Genomic DNA, 25,830 nt, shown 5'->3' with positions numbered 1-25,830 from the left:
GTTAGACAAAAATGTACCGTAAACGTCCACTCTAGATGCAATGATTTCTCCTTCGCTTTGAATTGTTTGGTTTCGCCAAAAATCACGGGTCACGTTCCGTCGGTTAAGATAAATTTGGAAAATTGGGAACTTCCTCCAGGTCTAAAACTGGCCGACCCATCCTTCCATGAGCCTAGCCAAGTTGATTTGCTTATTGGAATGGACTGGTTTTACGATCTCATGAAACCAGGGTGTTTGAAAATCAATGACAATCTCCCTAGACTTCACGATTCCCAACTGGGATGGTTGGTGGGTGGAAAGCTGTTCCAGGATTCCTCTTCCAATCTTGCGATACATTCATGTACAGTTCGTGTGGATCCAGTGGAGGAGCTTATGCAGAAGTTTTGGGAGGTGGAAAGCGTGTCACCAGAGACTGTTCCATCATGCGAGGAGGAGCAATGTGAGGCACATTTTGCTGCAACCTATCGCCGAGATGATAGTGGTCGTTATATCGTACAACTTCCATTGAAGGACATCGCTTCGCAGCTATCAAATTCTCGTTCCATGGCCCTGCGAAGATTTTACATGCTCGAATCAAAGTTGCAACACCATCCAGATTTGAAAGCCCAGTATGATGCCTTCCTGGACGAATACGAGGAGCTCGGACACTGTCGGGAGGTGAAGGAATGCGACGACCCACCTGGATTGCAGACGTGGTACCTTCCCCACCACGCAGTTCTGCGCCCTTCGAACACGACGACAAAATGCCGAGTCGTTTTTGATGCGTCGGCAAAGGTCTCCGGGTTGTCCCTAAACGACGTCATGATGACAGGATCCACCGTACAGAGCGATTTGCTGTCAATAATTCTCCGTTTTCGAAAGTTCCGATACGTTTTGAGTGCAGATGTAGCAAAAATGTTTCGTCAGATCTTGATGGACCTCATCTTCACTGCATTTCAGCGTATTTTTTGGCGGAAGTCACCTCAGGACCCATTGCGTGTTCTTGAGCTAACGACAGTGACATATGGTACGACGGCGGCCCCCTTCTTGGCAACGCGGGCCCTTCTTCAATTAGCACGGGATGAACGAGACAAGTTCCCTCTCGCCTCAGTACTAGTAGAAAAGAACTTCTACATAGACGATGCACTTTTTGGTTCCGACGACTTTCAAGAGGCGTGTGAACTTCGAGACCAGTTGAAAGCTTTACTGCAGTCCGGTGGAATGCATCTCCATAAGTGGTCATCCAATGATGAAAAGCTTCTGTCCTCCATTCCTAGTGAAGAGAAAGATCAATATGTTTCAATAGGCGATAGTGGAATCAACGAGGTCATCAAGACATTGGGATTGATGTGGAATCCATCAACTGACGAATTTTTGTTTCGATCACAGTCTCCAAATAGAATCTCCAGACCCACAAAGAGACAAGTTTTATCTGAAATCGCCAAGATTTTTGATCCCCTCGGTCTCATTTCTCCGGTGGTGGTAGTAGCTAAAATCCTAATGCAAAATGTGTGGATCAGCAAGCTGAAATGGGACGATCCGTTGGACGAGAGCCTCATGGAACAGTGGGAGAACTTTTTGACATCGTTGCCGACTTCTGAGCAAATTCGCATCCCACGTCAAGTGCTATCAAGCGGAGCGGTCTACTACGAGCTACATGGGTTTGCGGATGCCTCGCAAAAGGCCTACGGTGCTTGCGTGTATGTCAGGTCAATCTTGACAAATGGCAGAGCATCAATGAGATTGGTCAGTGCGAAGTCTAAAATTGCACCTATCACGCCATTGACTATTCCCAGAAAGGAGTTACTTGCAGCTCTTCTTCTAACGAGACTAGTTACTAAGGTTGAAGAAGCTTTAGAGATGAACTTCAAGTCAACAATCCTCTGGTCCGATAGTCAGGTTGTACTGGCATGGCTACGCAGACCACTTACCAGCCTACAGGTATTTGTTCAGCACAGAGTTGCCGAGATTACGTCCAACAGCCATTTTGTTTGGAAATACGTTCGCACTGACCAGAATCCAGCGGATACTGTGTCACGAGGACAATCTGCCAAGGAGTTAGCTGGAAACAATGTTTGGTGGAATGGACCACACTTTTTACGCACCGTCGACTACATGGAAGAGAAGATAGCTACGCTAAATGAGTGCGAAATTCCTGAGCTAAGAAATCAATTGTCCGCATTACCGGTGATGAACTACGACGAGTTTCCATTGTTGACGAAGTTTAATTCATTTAGAAAGTCTCAACGAATCGTGGCATACCTGTTACGCTTCATAAAAAACGCTAGAAAGAAGAAGGAAGATCGGCTGCTATCTCCGCACCTCACCATATCGGAGCTTCGAACGGCATCGAATTTGATCGTAGGAGCTGTTCAGCACCAGGAGTTTGCCAAAGAAATCGAATGTATTAGGTCGAGAGAATCCAATCACCGTCTAAACAACTTGAGGCCGTTTCTAGACAATGATTTGCTGAGGGTAGGCGGTCGAATCAGCCAGTCCCAACTACCATTTGAAGTGAAACATCAGCTGATATTACCTGACAAAAGTCCCGTAGTTCGTGGTTTAATTGCTGATATCCACAGAGAAAGCCTACATGCCGGATGCAGCAGCGTTCAATATGCTATGAGACAACAGTTCTGGTTGATTAATGCGAGATCTACAATCAGAAAGGTGTTACGAAGCTGTGTCACTTGCTTTAGGGCAAAACCTACTACAATTGATCAACAGATGGGAGATTTACCGTTCTACCGCATTTCCCCGGCCAAAGCCTTCGAGAGAGTCGGACTTGATTTTGCGGGCCCGATTTATGTCAAGCAGTCAGTGCGGAAGGCTACTCCAGTGAAGGGCTACATATGCGTTTTTATATGTATGGTAACGAAGGCCATACATTTGGAAGCTGTGGAAGATTTGTCTGCTGATTCGTTTCTGGCTGCATTTCAGCGCTTTGTGTCCAGACGAGGATTTCCGGAAAAAGTGTTCAGCGATAATGGAACGAATTTCATCGGAGCCAGGTCTGCGCTGCGGGATCTGTATCGACTCTTCAAGGAGGAAACTACCCAAAATAAGATTTTTGAGTATTGTCAGGCAAAGCAGATCGACTGGAATACGATCCCACCAAATGCACCACATTTCGGTGGTCTTTGGGAGGCTGGAGTAAAGAGCGTGAAGGCAGTACTGAAGAAGGTATACCAAACTACATCACTAACGCTTTTCGAACTTTCCACCCTGTTATGCCAGATTGAAGCTATCTTGAATTCGAGACCTTTGTATTCCCTATCAAGTGACCCGGCGGAACCTGAAGTACTGACTCCTGGTCATTTTATTATCAACCGTCCGCTTTTGGCAGTTCCCGAACCATCAGTCTTGGATATACCGACAAACCGCTTATCTCACTGGCAGCACATTCAAAAGTTACGCGAGCACTTCTGGAAGCGCTGGTCGCGAGAGTATGTCACCGAAATGCAAGTGAGAGGAAAGTGGACGAAGCAAAAGGCGAACGTTCGACCTGGAATTATCGTTGTGCTAAAAGAAGATAATCTTCCCCCTCAATGTTGGAGACTGGGAAGAGTGGTGAATGTCTATCCTGGAGCGGACAATTTAGTAAGAGTGGTAGATGTCAAAACGAAGACAGGTACATTCAAACGACCTATACATAAACTTGCACCTTTACCTATAGCCGATAATGACCTCACTTCCACTTTTTGCCTGGGGGAGTATGTTCAGTTCACCAACAGCCGAACTGAAGAAGAAGCAGTGTCTAGCAGTGAGCAGGAAATATATTACTAACGCCCACCCCTTTTGCAAAGTGAGCGAGACTGGGAGCATAATAGCAGGGGTACAACTGTGAGAGAACGCCCGCCCCTTTTGCAAATTGAGCGAGAATGTGAGCATAAAAGCAAGGGTACAACTGTGAAAGGACGCAACTTTTCATTCAACCGTCGACCGTGTCGCACCAAGCGAGGAGCCCATCCAGAGAGCACAACAGAGAGCATCTGAGTTATAATTTTAAGCAGTGGAAAAGAGAAATTTAAGTTAAAATATGTAGAGAAGAAAAATAAATCCGTGTGAAAAGTGAACTTCTCCCGCGCTTTGCATCCGATCTCCGAACGTCCAATCCAACACTCCACATCATAACACAAAAAGAGTTTTAGAACTTTCAGCCTTTTTCAAGGCTCAGCGAGTAAATTGCAAAGGTTGTTGCTAGCCAAGCGGGCTAGTCCAATCCAACCACGTCGTGGCTATCCGAGTAAAGCCAAGTCTAGGTGTTCGGGCCAGTTGCCCTCCTGGGAAGGAACGCGAGGGTTCCTGCTCCCACCCGGCTCGGTTCCCGAAGGGAACGCGAGTACCGTCAACCGACCAGTGCAGTACAGTCTACCGTAGCTCGAACAGCCTCTAACTGATCCATCAGTGTATATTTTGTTATGTTTGGGGTATTTTTGTATTGTTTCCAGGAATACCTTTGCAACTATGTTGTTTTGTGTTCCTGCTTTTAGGGTGTTTTTGATTGACCAGTCTATTTTCGGTTTTTGTTTATACCATTGTCTATCTTTTATGTATATTCTTTTAGCTATTTTCGGTATTTCCTCGCCCGCTAGTTCTATGGCGAAGTTGTTCGCCCTGCCTACTAGTGGTGATCTTAGGGTTTTGTTGTTTGTGGTTCGTTCTAGTTTCTTGATGGCCTTGTTTATTGTGTTTAGTTTTAGTCTTGTGCTTAAGGGTAGGATCCCAGCTTCGGCTAGAATGTTCGGTATTGAGCATGTTCTGAATGCTCCAGTTATTGTTCTTATTGTTTGATTGTATATTGGGATGAGTGGTTTTATCAAGTTGTCTGACCCATCATAGTAGAGGTGGGCCCCGTATAATAGTTTTGACATGATTAGTGCATCGAAGACTTTTAATAATGTTCTTCTATTCGCTCCTTTGTATCTTCCGCCAAGGGCCTTTATGAAGTTGGTTCTAGTTTTTAGTTCCATAGGTAGTTCTGATATGTGTTTTCTGAAGTTTAGTCTGGAGTCTATGGTGACGCCTAGTAGTTTTGCACTGTTTACTAGGGGTACTTCTTCGTCATTGATTGTGATGTTTTCTAGTTTTTTGTGGCCGTGACTTCTGCATATGTGGATTATCTTGGACTTGTGTGGGGCTATTGTGAATCCAATGTTGTTTGCCCATTTTACGATTTTGTTTACTGTGTTTTGTAGTTTAGTTCTTAGTTTCTTTTTAACTATGCCTGTTACAATTATAACAATGTCATCTGCGTAGACTAGTATCTTGATATTTTTGTTGTTTTTGACTTGTTCGAAGACTGAGTTCATGGCTATTAGGAATAGCGTTACTGATATGGTTGCTCCTTGGGGAATGCCATTTTCTTGGGTTTTGGTAGTTGATCGCGTGTTTCCCACTTCTACTTGGAATGTTCTATCGTTTAGGAAGTTCTGTATGTAATGTGCCATGTTCCCTTTTATGTCCCACTTACATAGTTTATCAAGTATTGGCCTACGCCATGCTCTATCATATGCCTTTGAGATGTCCAGGAAGGCACATTCCGCATGTTTACCGTTTCGAATGGATTTCATTAGAATATTCTCTAGATCTATGAAGTAGTCATCCGTGCTTTTTCCTGGTCTAAAAGCGAATTGGTTGTGGTTCAGTCTATTATTTTCTTCTAGTTCCGTTATTAGTCTTCTGTTGACCATCTTTTCCAGGATTTTGCCGGTACAGCTAAGTAGGGTTATTGGTCTGTAGTTTGATTCTATATGTTTATTTTCTCCTCCTTTAGGAATTGGGATTACCAGTCCATTTTTCCATTCTGTTGGTATGGACCCTTCCTTCCAGATTCTGTTGTACTCCTCGAGTAGTGTTGTTTTGGTGTTGATGGGTAGTTTTCTTAGCATCTCGTAACTTATTTCATCCATGCCAGCTGCTTTTCCTTTTGCTTCGCTTAGAGCTATTTCTAGTTCTTCTATTGAGAAGTTTCTGTTGTATATTTTTGATTGGCCCGGTAGGTTCATATCTACTGGTGTGCTCTCGTGTGCAGTTTTTCTCTTTTATAATTCGCTTAAGTATTTGTCTGTTGTCGATTGGTCGTAGAAGTAGTTGGCTAGTTTGTCAGCTATTGCCTTTTTGTTGTTTGTTATTTGTGTTCCCTCAGTAAGTGTGATTTCGTCTCTTTTCTTTTTTCCACTTGGTATATTCATCTTGTTCCATAGGTCCTTAGGGTCTGAATCTGGGTTTATACTTTCTAAGAATTCTGACCATGATTCTTTTTTGGCTTCCCTAATGATTTCCTTTGCTCTTGAGTTTGCTCGCTTGAGTTTGATTACTAGTGATTTTTTGGTTTCATCATTTTCTTTGTGTTCTCTTAGTAGTTTTAGTGCTTTTCTTAGCTTTTTGACGCATTTCTTTACTGCTTTGTTCCACCAGGGGACCTTTCTGTGTTTGATTTTACCGTCAGTTTTGGGTATGCTGCTGGCTGCAGCCATTTGAATTGTTTTGATGATTTTGTCTATGTGGTGTGTTCTGTGTTGTGGTAGTTCTTCAATTAGTATCTCTTGGAATTTTTCCCAGTTTGCCTGGTTTATTAACCATTTTGGTTTACCAGTGTTGTTGTCTTTCATGTTGTTTGTGCTCAAGGTTTTTGGGAAGTGATCACTTCCTCGGTTGTCTATACCTGTTTCCCAAATGAGGTTGTTATTGTAGTCTCCTGATGCTAGTGTTATGTCTACTGCCGATAGGCATGTGTAGTTTTTGCTTATTTTCGTGCTGTTTCCATTGTTGAGTAGTTCTAAGTTGTTTTCTTGTATGAGTTCATGCATTACTTTGCCCCATCTATCATTCTTGAAGCTACCCCATTGTGTACTGTGGGCATTAAAGTCTCCCATGAGTATAAATGGTTTAGGTAGTTGATCGATTAGTTCTTGTAGTTGTTTTTTCGTTTCTGTGGGTGTTAGTTTTCTCGGTGGTATGTATATAGATGTGTATGTCGTGGGTGCTTTTCCTTTGGTTCTACATGCTAGTGCTTGTAGGTTGGTTTTTAGTGTTATTTCTTCGTGTAGTATGGATTCTTCTATGGCTAGGGCTACTCCGTTTCTTGCGGGGTTTAGACCTGGTTGTAGGTACCATTTGTGCTTGCTTCCGTTGAGTCTTTTCACGTATTTTTTTTATCATTGAACATTGTTTCTTGAAGTGCTATGATGTCAGGTTTGTATTCGTTGGTTAGTAGTTGTAGTTCTGGAATTTTGCTTCTAAGTCCGCAAATGTTCCATTGGATTACTTTTGTTTCTTTGGTTTCTGCCGTGGTTGTCTTGTTTTGTTTCTTTAGTAGTTTTTTCTCTTTTTTCCTAGTGCTTTTCCTTCTGATTCTTATCCTGCGTTTTTTAGCTTGATTGGTTTGGTTTTGTATGTTAGGCCCTTATTGGTCCAATCTTGGTGCGGTTCACCTGACACCTTGGGATTTCACCGAATGATTATATCATTGAGTGTTATTTCTTCATCCGTTAATACCCGGATGTTGAGCGTTCTATGTAGTTAGTTGTAGTTGCCCTAGCTGAGTTTTTGTAATAACTCTGCTAGCGTTCTACTTGTTCAATTTTATTCGTTAATGATCGAATAGTAGGCGTTCTAGTTGAGTACATATGTTGGGATTAACTGAGTGCTTTTTGTACTCCGTTATGTTTATGCTCTTCTCTTTCCATCTGTTAATGCCTAGATGGTTTGCGTTCTATCTTGTGGTTGTCGTTGTTTTTGGTCGACTTTTTTCATCCGTTAATGTCCGGATGGTGTGCGTTCTATGTGAGTATGTGTTCTTATTGTTGGGTACATTGTTTTCTTTAGTGGAGTTAGTCGTTTGGGTTCTATCTTTATTTTGTTCTTGTGTTATTGTTTTCGGTTGGGTGTTCTCTTTATCTTGCTCTGCTGTGGTTGTTCGGTGTACTTTGTCACGTGGTAGGTCAATTGGACTTTCAGAATTTTCTTCGTAGAAAAAGGGGCCGACATACCCGAATTAGCCTTGCATGATCCGAGGGGTCGAATGGGAAGAGCACACTTAGGTGTGGTCCTCTCACTCAAATCCCCTCGAACATCCAAGGTATCCGCGCAGTCGACCCCTTCCTGTACCCCGCACTGTTTTATTAGCTGCGGGTGCTAAGGTTGGTTATGGTCTGGAATCTTTCGGTTAATGGTATTAAGGTTTAGTGTAATATTAATTACGGGCGGACTTTGTATTGTATTGTATTGGTATTATATGGTATTATATGGTATTATTGGTGATCATATGACTTAGAGAAGCTCCGCCTTGCTGTCATACTGTTTTGCTGTTTCCATTATGAAGTCGTCCACGTCTTCATCGGACTCGGGCTTGTTCATCCTCCGGGATTGTCTCTTCTGTGGTTGCTTGCTTTTTGTTAGTTTGCGTTTGTTGGGTCTGTTCTGTCTCGGAGTTGGAGTTGGGTCGATCTGTTCCTCCTCCTCCTCCTCCTCTTGCTCTGTGTCTTCTGGTGTATTTGGTTTAGGTGCTGTCTCCGGGATCTCCTCGGCTTCCTCCTCCGTGTTGGAGTCTGCTCCGAAGTATCCATTGTCAGCTGTTTCCGCGGGTAACGGGATGTATCCCTTGTTCTTGTTTCTGTATATTTTGCGGGCCTTTCGTGGCGAGATCTTCCTGTCCGTTTGTACTTTGATTATTTCCTTCTCTTGTGTATATAGGGGGCAGATTTTGCTGCCGGGCTTATGCCCAGCTCCACAATTTCCACAGTATTGCTCGTTATGGCAGTCCGTTTCCGGGTGCCCTCCGCTGCATTGGCCGCTTCGGATTTTTCCCGAGCACTCGTCTGTTATGTGTCCAATTTGTTTGCAGTTTCTGCACCACTTCACCATCGTTAGGTATGGCATGGTCTGAACCTCCAGGAGTCCAATTCTGACGGTGCTCGGTGCTATTGTCCCGGTTACCGTCAGTATCTTCAGTCTCCTTGTTGATCCGATGCTCCTTACCTCGATGATGCCTTGTGGTTTTAGTTTTTGTGCTAGTTTTATGTCTTCCATTTTTGTAATTGTTGTGTGCGCTATTACACACTTAGTGTTGTTTAGTGTGGGGTGGCGTTCGCATTTTATTTTTGTATTATTGTTGAGGGACTTAAGCCGGAGCAACTTCCCAACCTGTTCCTCGGTCCTTACCTTTAACAGGTAGTCGCCGTTTTTATTGTACTTGCTGCGATTACTGCTCCTATCGCCGCTTCGATGGTTTCGGCCACCGCGAACGGGTCGTCTATTTCTCTGTGGCCGGCCTCGACCGACTTCATTGTTACATACAAGCCTTCCGATTTGGCGGCTTTTGATGTCGTTGGCTTCGTGTCTTTTTGACCTGGTTTCATTATCACTTGTTTTTCTCACTTTTATTGTTCGTTTCTGTTTTGCTTAGCTCCTTTTACTGTCCGCTGTTTTGGGTAGACAGAGAAAGGTTTTGTGTTAGTAATATGTATTTGTGTTCAGTGTCCCATGGCCTGGGATTGTGCCTAGTAGGAGGTAGCAGACGACTACTTTCCCTTGCTCTGAAGGGTAGTACTATGTTCATATTGTGCTAGTCCCATAGCTACACCAGCCAAGTATTGCTGGTGTTTTTGCTACTGTGTGTCTTTGCCTTTCCTCCCTCTTGTCCAGATAGTCGCCTTGTACGACAGGGAAGGACGACCCGTGGATCTATTCTTATTCTACCCGGAGTCCACACGGGGCGGGAAGCTACTGAGAGTTCTAGCCATATGCATACGGTTCAGCAACAACTGTCGACGCCCGAAAGCAGAGCGATGTTTCGGCAGTTTTAGTACGAATGGCTCAGGTAACTACTTTTGCAAAAGAAAATCATCAACTTAAACGAATCAAGCTTGATACTTCTCACCCAATCGAGTGTGATAGTAAATCTCCTCTGAAAACCCTGAACTTATTTCTCGATGAGCATGACCTTCTACGCATTGACGGTCGACTGAGGAATGTTCCTGGCCCCTTCGATTCTAAATACCCGCTGATTTTTCCGGAAAATCACCGATTCACTTTCTTGATGGCTTATTCTCTACATTTGAGGACGGCACACACCGGTTCGTTCTTGCGTCAAAGATTTTAGTCCCTGCGTGAGAGAGACCTGGTACGAAAATTAATTCGGAATTGCATCACTTGTTTCCGTTGTTGACCCACCGAGTACCACCAACAGATGACACCACTACTAGCAGTCAGAGTGGTTCCATCTAGAGACGGTCTAGTATATACTAGACCCTCTCTAGTTCCATCACGAGTTATTTTTTCAAGAGTGGGGCTAGATTACCACCGACAAACCGACATGAAAATTAAACTTAACTCTTGATCGCCAATCCATAACGGCAGATTGAAATGTGCAGCGATTTCATCTGTCAAAACCATAGAAATTTGTTATCTAGATAAAAATGATTTGCCCGGAATAGATTAGACACGAACCAACTCATACATTTTGTATGCGTTTTTGTGGCTAGGATACACGTTTTTCGCGAACACGGCGGCAGATGTCAGTTTTTTGCTTTGAACAGAAATTTGATAATACTTTGTATGGTCATTCATGTCGGTTTGTCTGTGAGATTACTATGGACCATTCAATTCGTCCGCTGTATGGAAGGGGGGCTAGCGTGAAAATGTAAGTCGCGGTTGTCGTTTGGCTGGCGGTAAAAGCGGTACATTTCGAAATCGTTCCCGATCTGACGTCCACCACGTGCATCAACGCGATAAAACGGTTCGTAGTTCGACGCAGGTGGTTAATTGAGCTACATTGCGATATCGCGACAGATTTTGTCGGGGCTGATCCGCGTTACGTCGTCGGTACATCTAGCAGTTTAAGTCGGATGAGTAGAAGAACTATTGAATCGATTCCGGAATAAACTTCCGTTTCATCCCGGCTTTCTCTCCACACTTCGGGGGTCTGTGGGAGGCCGGAGTGAAATCGTTTGAATTCAACTTCCGTCGTATTTTTGGTGGAACATCGTTCACTTTGGACGAGCTTTCATTGGCAACAATCCCAAGAATCTAGATGGACATCCTGAAGATTCCAACGCGAAAGTCAGACACGAAAATCAAGATTCAAAGGGACTCGAGAGTAGCCCCGGTACTTGAACAACGCACATCACTCGATCCATCGTCACCTTCACGGCCGATGAGAGTAACTTACTTATACTTATAGAGTGAGTCGAATATTTCTCGATTTTCGTCATATTCAAGAAGCTTTCCTGGACAAATTAGCAAAATATTACTAATTCACGGAGTAACCGCACGGTTTGCAATTCTGATTCAAATCTGACTAAATTTTACGTTACTCATTATTGAAATGATCAATCACCTCAATTTTATCCGGAAATCCAAACTCGTGCATAATCTGCCATAGCATATGTCGATCGATTGGGTCGTATGCCAATTTGAAACCGATGAACAAATGTTGCTGAGTGGAAAAGCTCTGAAAAACGAATTGAATTATCTCACTCATTCCAAGTGCTTTTATCTGATATCACTTTGCTCTACTTTTATGTTCTCATCAACAAAGATACATTAGATCCTAACATCAACATTATATCACACCTTAATAGCAAATAATTACAACTGCTATGTGATTCCTTCGGACTGGCAGAAAATCGCACAAGATTAGAAAGCTATTTTTCACCTGGTCCGGGCTGACTAGTCAGACTGAAGTCCAGAACTCGATTCGAGACCAGATATTTGAGCGCTAATAAAACGTATATTCCAGCACCAAATGCCGCTGAAACGCAAAAACGAGTGCATCAATTCGAACGACGATTACGACGAGGACGACTTTGGCCGACCAAGGAGGAGGGTTAAAATCCAATAAATAATAATACAAGAATATGTTAAAAAATAAAGATAATGATATATCATAAAATCTAGCTACTGCCATCCGCAAACTGTGCAACTGACTGCAAGTCGGAACGAAACGGAAGCCGGGAGCAACCGTGTTTTCCGGAGTAGTCCCGAGAGGGAGCGATATATGCCCAGGAGCCAGGAGCAATGTATTTATATTCATGAAGAAGGAGGAGACTGCACTCTCTGGAGCAGCCTCCCGGTCTTGATCGCATTGATGACGGCGTCGGTGGCGGAGGAACGCGAGGAAGCGGCAGAAAATTATGATGCAGCAAAAGCTAATTTTCTCTTCATTCAGCACATTGGCTTTCTCACTCGGACTGTGCGTGGATGTCGGCACAGTGGGAAAGGGGGTTTTATTTACCCTGCTGTAAATTGCATCTGAAATATTAGAAAATATGCAATAGGTGAGAACGAGAATCTGAAATTGTGGATGGATGATTAGCAAAAAATCCCACTGTGCGTTGATTTGCGTCTTATCTCAACCCACTTACGCGAAGGTGTGCAGAAAAGTGTGTGCACATTTTTATCCTCTTTTTTCAGCATGCATTAAATCATAATTGAAATATGGTATTTGGCTGCAGCCTTAATCACCGACTTGAGCGAAGAAACCTTATGCTGCTGTGCATCGTCTGCACTTTATGAATGAGTAGTCAGCTCTTTTTTTAGACCCACAGCCGAGCAACTCACGAAGGTACGGCTAGTGCGTACTGCAGGAAGCTGCTTAGGCGATCTTGAGATCCCGACCGATTCAGCAGAGAGCCACGGTATTTGAACTATTTAGAACTAGTACCGGTCGGCTTTAATAGAGACCTTCAGCTTGTTTACATCCATTTTTCCATAAAGTGTTGTTAGCAAGCAAACCTTGTCCCTTGTCTGGTTCGTACCACCATCCCATCTAATCGAGCAGCGCCAGCCGCAGAGCATTATGATGATCGTAATTGCTGTTTAAAAAGCTATTTCATAACTGGTTCTTTGGACGGTGGCGGTGGGCTGCTACTGCTATTATGCTTGCGAGAAGAATTTTAATAGTCTCCGCTACTTGCATTCGAGAACCACATCGATCATTGGCTTCGGGCTGGGCGTCGTCGACGTTGTGGAATATCGATGTTGGCAACATTATTGGTCTGGCACTGCTCCAGAACGGAGGAGTGGAGTAATCCACTTGGGTACAATATCCGTGAGACACAGGATGGCCCGGAGGGAAGTGGATGTCCAACAACTGCACCGGTAAAGGCCGGTCTGCAGAAAGGAGGGAGAAATGTGAACATGAACTAAAAGAGCACAAATCAGAAAACCGACAAAAACGGTCAAAGCATAGTTCGTACCATTGCAGGTGTTCAATTCTTTTTGGACGAATGTGGTTGGCTTGGAATGGTTGCTTGTGGAAGTTGGATTCACTATCTACTTTTTCAAATCGATGACGAAATCTGGTGTAGTTTGCTTACTGGTAATTTCGGTAAAGAATTCTAGGTTGCTTCTGCGACTCATGCTTGCAGGTTTTCCTTGAGGGTGGTTCTCATTCCGAGGAGTACGATAGGCAACGCTTCTGTCCACTTTGGGTTCCGCTTTGGCTTTGAGTTGTCGGTGGGTCCTTTCAATTTGCCTGGTGGCTTGGAGATGATACGGTGTCCTCTTCAGATGGGTGATACCCAAGATTCTTGTCAGTTCTCGGAAAAGTTCACACTCAAACTGTCTTCCAAGGTCGGTAGTAACGTTCACTGGAACTCCAAATCGCGTGATCCATCCGTTGATAAAAGCTCGCGCGATGGTGACTGCTGTCATGTTTGGGATCGGAATCACTTCATGTCAACGCGTTTCCATCAGATGGTGGTAATGGTCCGATCAAGTCCATGTGGATGTGTGCGAATATTTCATCGGGTGTGGTGATCTGGATAATTTGTGCTTTATTGTGACGATTGAATTTCGATTTCTGGCGGGCGATGCAACAAGTGACGAGGTTCGTGCAATCGCACCGCACTGAGGACCAGACGTATCGGTTCATTATGAGACGAGTGGTCGCACGAACACCAGGATGAGATACGCTGTGCACCCTTTGAATAATTTGCCTCCGAAAATTCTTCGGAACAAAGATCTAATCGCAGGAGTGTCGCAATGCATCGGCGTCGTTGATAGTGGAGATTGGAGTGCCTTCAGTACCAACGTAGATTGGTGAAGAAAGAGTTGAGCTGGGGATCGTCTCTCTGCTGCTTTGCCATGAGCTCGAAGTCGATGGTTTCGTTTGCGGTAGATATAGCTTCGATACGACTCAGTATGTAGGCGACTTTGTTTGCTTCGCCGGGTACATGACGAATCTCCGTTGTGTATTCACTTATACAGTTAAGATGCCGTTGTTGTGTTGGACGGGTTCGATCTGGACGCTGTCCGAACGCTGTGGTGAGAGGCTTGTGGTCCGTATGGATGCAAAACTCACGAGCGGTAAGGGTGTCCTTGAAATAGTTTACCGCTTCATACATCGATAATAGCTCCCGATGGCACGTGCTGGCTTTTTGCTTACTGTTGTTTAGCTTACGAGAGAAGTATGCCAGATGTTGACGACCTTTCTCGGTGATCTGGTGCAAACTCGCTCCAATTGTGGTGCTGGATGCGTCGACTTCTAATTCTAATTTGGCATCAGCAAAGGTCAGGTGAGCGAGAAGATCTACGGGCTAGGTCCTTATATTGCTCGAAGGCGACGATCGTGGTTTCGTCCCATTTCAACGGTGTTTGGTCGTTTCTCACGTTGCTCTGGATCATAGCTAGAAGGACCTGCTGATTAACTGCTGCATGCGGAATGAAACAGCAATAGAAGTTTTAGTGGTACCCAAAGATCGTTTGAGATACTTTGCGACGACTGGTCTTGGGAACTGCAAAACAGCTTCAACTTTGCTTGAGATAGGTTTCCCGAGCAGGGAAAAATAACATATTAATACCAAATGCAGTTATGAAAATAGCATAGCTGGCAACCTAAATATGGTATTAAAGAGGCTGACATAACTCGAACAGAAAAGAATATCTCGATCAGTGCTGAGATTTGTCATTGTCATTGACAGACTTTTGCGCGATATTGACAAAATTGTTTTTCACATAGTCAATGATAGACTTGATCCTCAAAAAAATCTTTGTCAAAATCTCATTCATTTTTTCGTCAGTGACAAAGATTCACCTGGTAACAGAAAGGGTAATTTCTTGCATTCTGAGTCACATTATTGTTATCCAAGCTGTTCAGGACGTAGATGCCTGTTCACTTTAATGGCTCCATGTAATTGTTTTCCTCAAGCCATTTAATTTCATTTTAAATTTAGCTAATAAACAAATCAGCACATGTTCGTCACTGACAAAAATGCCACTGACAATTGACATGGTTTGCCTTGACGATGACTGTTAGCTCAAACGAGTGACCAAAGCAGAATTTTGAGTATCACCGTGTATTGTCGAAATTGTGCAGCACTGAATTCTCGATACCTTAAATTGGTATGGATGAGCTCGAAATAAGAGGTTAAATACCAAAACACAATACCAAAAAAATTGTTCGCACAATACCATTCGAATACCAAATTATGATAATGCAATACCAAAACAATACCACCCAGATATTCTTTTAGTATCCAAATATCAATTTTTGGCATTTACAAAGTATTCTGCATGTAAGTTTTTGGTATTACTCTTTGGTATTTTACCTCTTATGTCATGCTGGTCAATACCAAATTTTGGTATCAGATCAGAATTAGGTATTCATTAGTTATTTTCTCCTGCTCGGGAAGAGGTAAAATACCAAAAATATTCTACGAATATTATTATTATTATTTAACTTTATTAGGGAGGCTTTCAGCCTTGGGCTGGTTCGCCTCCATATTCTACGAATAACGAACTAATAGATAATTTAGTAATTACAATAACAAACGGATAACAGACGCTTTTTAGATGCCAGAATACCAAAATATCACATTTGAAGGTCTTTTAATACCAATTCATTAACTCTATTAGGTGTTATTGTCTAAAAACTGAAATATCACGTTTTGTTATTTTGCTATTCATTTTAAATTTTTCAAAATATTTCGATAACTGAATAATATCAAAACAAGGTTTTATACCACAAGCATACCAAAATCTTGTATCATACCACATTAAGATATGCATTTGCTATCGATTAGCTATCGGTTCCTGCTCGGGTTGATGCTGTCTTGAGTGATGAGATGTCCCAGTAACATGACCTCGGATTGGACGATCTGACACTTGCCAGCATTGATGGTAACTGCATTTTCCCTCAGTCGCTCGAAAACCAGACGGAGATGTTCCATGTGTTGCTCGATGTCGTCGGATGCGGTACAAAGGTCATCGACATAAGGGAAAATGAAATCAAAGTCTCACAATATGTCGTGAAGATGCCTTTGAAGCGTTTGTTGGACGGTGATTCATGTTCAGGATGGTGATGTCCTGGTACTCCCTAAAGATGTCGGCGAAGGGCGAGTTTACGTCGAAAGTGGTGGTTCGGTTGTCAATCAATTTGCTACGCTTGAGGTCCACCAGCAGATCGTATTGCTTCAAAAAATCTGCTCCGATGATAGGCGACTGCACATCGGCAAGAGTGAATACCCAAACGTAGACCAATATTGATGGTAGGGCGTCTAGCACCGTAAGTTTGGATTGTGATCCCGTTGGCAGCAAACAGCTGCTGGGTTTTCACTGGGTGGAGTTGTTCTCGAGGAAAGGGAGGAGCTACAGAAATATCGGCACCGTGTCTATCAGCAACTGCTGGGAGGACTGCTGATCATGGACGTGGATTCTCCAGATGTTCACTAATTGATGGCGGCTTGCAGAACGTCCTCGCCTTCGACAATTTCCCGAAAGAACTTCATCAAAACAGTGGGTCAACGCTTCGATTCGGTGTTTCAAACTAGAAATCGGTGATTGTTCGGGCGACTGTATCGTTGAAATTTCATTACGGGCGCCTCCATTATTTTATCGGTGACCTTCGCCTGATCGTCGAGTGTGGCGGTTGGCGTTGAAGCGATGATCGAACGGACGGTAGTGGACAATGCACGTAGCCGCAGATTCAAAAGCACAGTGTCCGTACAACCATCATCCCCTGCTAGACGCTTCATTTTGGACAGCAGAACGCTCGTTTTTTTTTAACACCAAACGTCATTCCGGACAGCAAACTGATCAAATGTTGAGTTTCCGATGGCCGAAAGTGGGTAATGGCTACGGTTTTTATTGTGTTATAGCGGTCATTGTTCGCGGACTCGTTACACTTAGCGATGGCGGAATGAAAGAATTTCGCACAAGGTCTAAGTGCCACTATCACTGCATAGAACTTGTGCTTGTCCTGTTTGACCTGGTTCACACTTAAAGCGGCTTCAAGACAAATGCACATGCACATATCAATATCGTCCGGATCTTAATCAGGATAATTGATTTTAGCGATCACCGTGGGCTAACTGTTCTCGGTTTTCACATCGCTGCCGTTACCGTCAGGCATTTTAATGTTTCACACGCGTGGTTTTTACTTTCGTGGGGGATTTTGCGCGATAATTCTTACGTGGTTCACGAATCGTTTTCGATATGGAATAGTGCACTTGTTCCGTCGGGGCCACCAAATTTTTGTGAACCTTTCAGTTCACTCTTATGCGGGATTAGTATAACACGCGCGGACGGTTCAACTGATGGTTGATTTATTACTAACCGGTATAGGCCTTGTCACTTACCTGGGTTCGATCGAGTGATCGGTTACAGTGTGAGGGTTCCGTGATCGGGTGTTAGCGTATCGAGAGAGTGGGTTACCTGAGTGGTGATAATGATATTAAGGGTTACCATAGGTTGCCACAGTTCTTATGATATGTGACATCCTATTTGTTTCATGGTTGGATGTTGTTCGGATTGATTGATTGATTTATCTTTATTTAGGAGGCTTTCAGCCTGAGGCTGGTTTGCCCCCAAGGATGTTGTTCGGGTTGAAAATAAACAATTTGTCATACTTGGAAGTTTTCAATGCAAGCAAAACTTTTTACTTTCGGTTTTATTACGCTTGTGTTTAGGCCCAAAGCTTCTATTCACTTGCTGAAAAAAAATTCGGAAGTATGAAATCATTAGAACTGAGCATAGTAATTAATACTAGTAAGTTACAAGAAACTTTGTAGACAAGGTGTTTGATACATAAACCTATCATTATTTCTATCAGTGCGTCACAATCAGCGATTTTACGATTTGTGAGCGCTCACTCTGAGTGAACGCTTACGAGTCATAAATTCACTCATTATCGCATCCAATGATTCCATGAATTTAAAAAAATATATAGGGGAAATGTCTCGAATGTTGGCCTATGGATCTAAGATTGGTCCCATCGCTAAAAATCTACTATTTATCAATTTTATCTAGATGAACGTGTCATTGGGATGGTACTAATGGATATTTTGGGTCGCTATTGCAAATTTAGTCGATTGCTGAATTTATGTATGGGCCCAAATTAGGGACACTTATGCCGACACTACCTGCATTTCCGCTATATATAGCGAAGTTGGTAGAAGTAACCCTGGGCCCAAGCACAGTATTGAGCCATTTTAGGCCACAAGTTTCTAGTTTTTCAGTTGCCAAAACAAATCAATCGTGATGAATGCGATCGTGGAATTATACAGATATTATAAGTGCATAAAGAAAGAGAGAATCGAATATGCGTCACACATATCTAAACGGCCAGGCCTACTGTGCAGCATTTAAGGGGCAAGATAATACAGAAAACATCGGAGATTTAAACACGATGCTTCAGAATTCAATAAATGGAAGAAACGTGGACATCTCGTACCGTACATTCAGATTTTGGTAAATTTATGATTGGATGGTCGTTGGAAGCATCAAAGCTAGAAAGGTTAAGTGATGCTCCTTTTTCTTCTGACGGTTGGGACATGAGCACTAACTCTTGTCCTAGTATTTTATGGCTCATGGCTATAGCGCCATTACTCGCTTTCTGAAAAAGAGAAGAGGGAAAGGAAAATGAGAAGGACAAAGGAAAAAGGATTATGTAAACTTTATCAACATATACAATATGTTTTATTTGAAATATACAATACATATAGAAATGCATAACGGCGGTGGTCACTACCCGAGTCTTGTCACTATTATCAAGTCATAAAAAGTAACAAGAACTAAAATGTGACCCTTTGATTAAAGGGTGATACGGTCAAAATTAGGTCAAGGGAAAACGCGTGTAAATCGGTGAAATCGTTTATTTAAAAAATCAAATTAAATTTCTTTTTCAATCCTGATGTATGTGGGCGTCTTAGTGGAATACCTGTATAATGAGAGAGAGAAGGATTAGTATTTTCCATTTAATTCCACTACTTTATTTGCTTATCCTTGACAGATACGCGTATTTCGTCTACAATGTGCAGACTTCTTCAGTATCTTGTACTAATACTATTATATAGTATTAGTACAAGACACTGAAGAAGTCTGCACATTGTAGACGAAATACGCGTATCTGTCAAGGATAAGCAAATAAAGTAGTGGAATTAAATGGAAAATACTAATCCTTCTCTCTCTCATTATTCTTTTTCAAGTTCAATTAGTATAAAATTCAGGAAAAATATTCAGTTAGGCTTCCGCTTTTCTAAATCCGAATTGCCGGGCCTTACGCTTGACCCCTGCCATCAGATTTTGTACAGCCACCTTGTCCACCTTCTTCGCCGCAGAAAGCCAGTTTGCCTTGAACTGCTCCTCGCCCTTAGCAGTTTTTTTGGTCTTCTTTAGGTTCCGCTTGACAATAGCCCAGTATTTCAAACTAGATATTTCTTTGCGAACTTTGACAGTTTCATGTGCTTGAAAACATCTGCTACCTTTCCCCTTCCTTTTGCCGTATAAAACTCCTGTCCCGGAAGCTGCTTGTAGTCGGCTTTGACGTAGGTTTCGTCGTCCATTACCACGCAGTCAAACTTCGTCAGCATCGTCGTGTACAGCCTCCGGGATCGCGCTTTGGCCGACGTATTTTGTTTATCATCGCGATTTGGAGTCACTACCTTCTTGTAAGTCCATAGTCCGGCTCGTTTTTTGGCTCGATGCACGGTTGTAGACGATACACCCAGCTTATTTGCGGCATCTCGGAGAGAGAGGTTAGGGTTTCGCTTGAAACTACCGGCAACTCTCTTTGTCGTCTCAGCGGCTTCCGGTTTTCGATTTCCCCCCGATCCAGACTTCCTGGCTGTCGACAAACGTTCCCCAAACACTTTAATTACATTTTTAACGGTTGATTTGGCAACTTTTAGCGATTTTGCCAACTTTGCGTGCGAGTAGCTCGGATTTTCGCGATGCGCGAGCAAAATTTTGATACGCTGCTCTTCTTGCTTGGACGGCATTTTGACAACTGAAGAGTGAATTCCAAAATCAAAATAGGATCAACATTCTACACACACACACCTTCAAAATGAGGGGTGTTCAGGTTTTTTAAATGCAAAATTGAAAGAAATACGTCAAGTTGATATTGACCAAATTTTGACCGTATCACCCTTTACTGGAAAATCCTGATTCCCCAGTTTGAAGTTGTCACGACTAGGGTTCGGTGGTACTTATATCAGTAACGCACCACAAAAAGGTGATCTCCCAACGTTACTGGTTTGAAAAGATAAAAAATTACAAAATAGAACAAACTCACCAAGTTTAGCCAATTGAACCTGAAAGCAGCTTGACATGTGTTGATGTAGAAGTCCAAATTGTAGACAAAACTTGACGAATATCAACATGAACTAGTCCGGTTTATGGTAGTTGAGCGGAATGTCTTCCCTCGATTTGAGATAAAAAAAATGTTCCGATGTAGGGGAAATGGCTCTAATGTTGGCCTGTGGATTTAAGATTGGGCCCATCGCTAAAAATCTGCTCTTTATCAATTTTATCTAGATGAACGCGTCATTGGGACGGTACTATCGGATATTTTTGGTCGCTATTGAAAATTTAGTCAATTGCTAAAATTTATGTATGGGCCCAAATTAGAGGCATTTACACTGACATTACATCCATTTCCCCTATGTAGTCGATTTTTGCTGCACACTTAAGGCCCAAACGCAATGTGGGCGGAAGCGGAACGGAAACGGAAAGTTGGACAGTTGTCACAAAGTACATCAAGATGTCTAACCGAAGTAGATTTGATACTAACTAGCTTTCAATCCGACAAATACGCTTACTCAGATCGGGCTTTTCCGCTGCTGCTGCTGCCGTTCCGCTGCCGCTGTCATTGCGCTTGGGCCTTTAGAAATAACTAATTTAACACTTGACGGAATCCATCTTTGACATAAAAGATGAGACGTAAACAAACATGTCATGTAATATTACGTACCACGAGACTGAAAACTTCGTTGCTTGACGAAAAGTACGTTTGATTGAGCACCTAAATTTACATGATTTTTTCTAAGTGTATGTGCATTGGCAAGCCTTTTTGTGGCCAATTGTCAGGTACAGTGCTGCGACTCAACGCAGAGACGAATGATGGAACTAATGATGGGACGTCTCATGGAGGTTCTACTTGTCTTCGGAACAGCTTCGCAGCGGGAACAACAGGAAGGTAGAACTAGATACAATGAGATGCAGCTCTCGCAGGACTTCTTATGTCTTAATGAACTCGCTGAAAAACTAGAAATCGTCTCCTGGGCCTGATTTTGACCAGATCAGCAACCGATTATAGATAAAAAAAAAAAAACAATGCCACTTATCAGCGTAGCAATCCCAATTGTAGATGATCCACTTCTTGGCAGGAACCAACATATACCATTCCGGTTCATCTGTTTGAAATTCCCCGAATAATGTTCTCCTTTGATATGTTCAGCGATCCGCCACACCTACATCATAATATCGGGAAGTCAGGAGTTCATTTGTGGCTCCACCTTGGTTTCAAATCCACTTGTAAAAATACGCGCTGCCCGGGGCTCAGAAGCAGCCATGAAGACGAACCACAAAGGAATTGTGGAACTAGCCTAGACAAAAATCACAGCAGATCCATCCAATTTGAGTATCACTGCTCAGATTTCATGGTTCAGATTCACAAACTTTACACATGGTTTACAAACTTCAGATCTCTATTTGCTTGACTTCTAGTTGTAGAGCCAAAGTCTTGATACCCTGAAAAAAAATTCACTCGTGCAGCACACAAGAAGAAAAAAAAATTGAACAACAAAAATAAACGTGACTTTCGTTCACAAGCACAGCCTGCTTTCTCCTAAAATGAAGCTATTATATTCTCGAATTTGCTCTATTCTTTCAACTTATGCTGGACCCTTCTTGAGGTTTTGCTTGACGATTGTTAAATATTTTTAAAATGCTCGTAGTATGATGAATTTGGCGGATCTAAGTTTTAGGCTGCCACTGCAAGGATGTTGATTTCATTCAATTTTTAAGTTACTTTACCGCAATTACAAGGTATGATATCATGTCAATACAGCTTAGAGCATCAGTAGTTTCTTTTTAATTATTTTATTACTGGATTTATTGGAGATCGTGCCCCGTATGCTAAAGCTCGCATCTTGCATAGCACTTTCTAGCACCTGAACCAGGAATTTCCATCGGCTTGTCAAAGTTCTTTGCGTGTTAAAGATAAATAAATAATTTTAATGAGAATATTCACATCCAAATCCGGGATAAAAACAAGATGATTTATAAAATCATAATATTTTTGGGGAATTTAAATGTTTGAACGACCATTGACCAAATCAGAATGATGACCAAAAATTCAACTTTATGTCTCCTTTAAATCATAATCCAAACAATTTTAAACTTTCCATGGACACACCACCCGGCAGCTTCATCGAATGCAGACGAAATATCCATTAGAGCGATAGCATCAGCCGTCCGGTCTGCAGCGATCTGCCACCATCAAACCGGTGGTGCTGTGTTGTTGCAGAGTTGTTATATATGTTAATTGTGTTATTAAAAGTTATCAGTTGTCGTTGCTCCCTAGAGCACAGAAACGACGACCGTTTTTAACCGTCGTTCAAAGCTTAAAATTTTACATCTCAATTCATTAGAAAACGGGACAGCAGAGGCAGGCCAAACCACTGGAAGCTTGGAGGTCATCCGGCGACACCCACGCGTGTCTTGCGAGTTCTGTTGTGCCGCTCGACCTCGTCGTCGTCCGGCACGCGAAATTTGCTTCCACTGGTTTCCTCGCCCCGACCGAGAGTCGATTGGTCGTCGGGCACAGCGTCAATATTTTATTGTAATTCAGGCGATGATTTATGGCTCCAGACACCAGCCGACATCATCCCCGCGCGCCTGTGCTTCTGACCCTTATCCAATCTCAACCGCAGGGTACTGCAAGCAATTGAAACGAGAGGTGATTCCGTGCTTTCTTTTATTAAATGTATATTTATTGATGTCTTAATAAATTTATTTATCCCGTCCTGGTTGCGTTTTTCTCAGGCGATTTGAGTTTTTCTTTCCCTATCGTTGTCGAGTTTAGAGAGCACTAAGAGGGATATTGTTGCCCTTTTCTCTCACTCTTGTTTAATATTGTAGGGCAAGCATTGTTGCTCTTTTTTGTGTGATGGCTAGTGCCTAATTTGAATTGATATTAATTGATACGGCCTGATCCTAAATAAATCCTGAAAATGTTACGCATCATTTGCGATTCCAATGAATGGGATAAACGCCATTAGGCCGAATGTGCCACTAAGCCGAATGGGTGATTGGGTCGAAATTTTAATAATTGTTCCAATTTGATCATCCGGCGTCCGTATTGTTTCGATCTGAGAAAAAAAATAAGCTCTAAAAAGGAGGCAACATAATATTGAACCATATTTCATCCAAGATGTCATACACTGCACAGTGGCAAAAAGTACATAAAACGCTAAAGAATTCAACATCTCAGCTCGGAGTGACATGAAATTAGGGATGAATCTTTTTTCTGAGGTAAAAATCTCAGGAAAATTTAATGCAAGTGATCTTTTTTTTTATTATGGTCACTCACTGGGTCATTCGTGACTTGTCTGGGGGTGAAATTTGAACTCATGACTTTGGTATGAGAGGTATGGATGTTAACACCACTACACCGGTGTCACCCCCGAATGTAAGTGATTTCAATCACTACTCAGAACGAATAGTGGGGATATTAAGTCTATTGTACCACACTTCCACATATTTTATTGCATTTTCATAGACTTCTTAGCTGGGAGTGAAACACGATCGACAAAATGGGGCAGTCCAATGAAAAAATATTTGGGGAATCGAATGGTTCTTTGAACGAAAATACGACAAACTTTACCCTGCTTCTTCCAAATTTTTGAATAAATTACAGAAAATTCTATTAGCTACAGAAAATTCTATTAGCTACAAGTTTGACAAAAAATATGTTTGATGTCATTCCACTTTTTGTCACTTTAGTTGTGTTCTAAAATGTCTTCATTTTCAGATTGTCAGCATCTTTGCTTCAAATTGCTGGTCCTGCTTCCAAAGTTTTCTGTTCGCTTGATTTCACCAACAAGTATAGCATTTTGGACCGATCAGACCAAAACAATATGCATTCGGTCATACTTGTATAGCTTATAGCTTGTCTACTGCTCATCAACCCATTGCATACTAAGATTCCTTCATAAGGCACTCACCGAGCAATCTGACACACCCTAATGCAATTCTGTAGTTGAAACGACACGAAACGTTTGCCGTTCCAGGTAAATTTAATTTATAAAATTTCACTTCACCTTCAAAAAGTACTGATTTGATGGTTAGCGTAATTAAGGATTTAATTGTTCAAGGGCATTAGGCTCCCTTTAGCTCTGCTACACATTTATTTAACAAAAAGTATATTTCAACACAAATTGTGATTATACAGCTATCTTGTGCAACGCCTTCAGCATCATCCGTTTTATCGAGATCTAAATCATTCAGCATCGTTCGTAAATCCGATTGAGATCTAAAATTCTTGTGTCAAAGGGACGATCAAGGAGTATCCTAGGCACTCTGTTCTGAACGACTTGGATTTTGTTCCCGTGAGTCTGTGCACATGATTCCCATACCGGAGCTGCGTAGAGGATCGCAGGTGCTATAATTTGTTTGTAGACAGCCAGTTTGTTCACCCTTAAGAGGCGGGATACAGACACCTAACCAAAGCGGCACACTAGATTACGGTTTTCTACAGATGCGAGCGGAATATGAGCTTTTCGTAAAACAACATCCCGAGATAGGTTACTTCGGCGGACCACTCAACCCTTGCGCCATCCATGATTACAGTACAAGAGGGAGCCGGTTTTAGTTTGGGTGATTGCCGATGGAAGGTTTTGGAGGCATTGATTTTGATTTTCCACGTGGTGGCATAATCAGCAAAGGCGCCAAGGCATCGCTGAAGCTTGTTTGTTATTTCGCGAGGCATCCTACCCTTGACGGTTATTGCGGTATCATCTGCGAACAGGAAGAACACGCAACCATCTCCGAGGGGAGGAAGTGTAGATGCTGTAAAGCAAAGGGCCCAACAGAATTCCTTGCGGAAATCCTGCTGGTATGAAGAACGTGTTTGAAAGGCAGCCATTCAACGATACCCTGAACGACCTTTGCTGGAGATAGTTACGGGTGATTTTAACAAGATGCAAAGGAAAGTTAAAGTCTGAAAGCTTGTATACAAGCCCATTGTATCAGACATTGTTAAACGCTTTCTCAACGTCTAACAATGCCATGGCTGTTGACTTGGATACAGCCTTGTTACTTGGGATGTTATTCATCACCCGTACTAGCTGATGATTTGTGGAGTGCCCCTTCCTGAACCCGAACTGTTCCGGTAGGAGAATGTTATGCTCCTCGACAAACTTGAGCAAACGATTGAGAATAAGTTTCTCGAACAATTTACTCAGAAAGGAGATTCGAAAACCAAACGGAGTACAGACGACCGTTCTGGTTCTGCCTGTAGTTCCGCCAGGCCTCATGGCGAGCATTCAGATCTCCTCCAACTACGATGCGGGAAGCGGTACGGGTGATGGTGGACAGGTCCTTCTTGAATTTAGCCGCTAGTCC

This window comes from Ochlerotatus camptorhynchus, unplaced genomic scaffold, assembly GCF_037179485.1.
Source record: "Ochlerotatus camptorhynchus isolate MF236.1 unplaced genomic scaffold, CSIRO-AGI_Acam_v1.1 ptg000167l, whole genome shotgun sequence".
Taxonomy (NCBI): Eukaryota; Metazoa; Arthropoda; class Insecta; order Diptera; family Culicidae; genus Ochlerotatus; species Ochlerotatus camptorhynchus.
Note: the sequence above shows the minus strand (reverse complement) of the source record.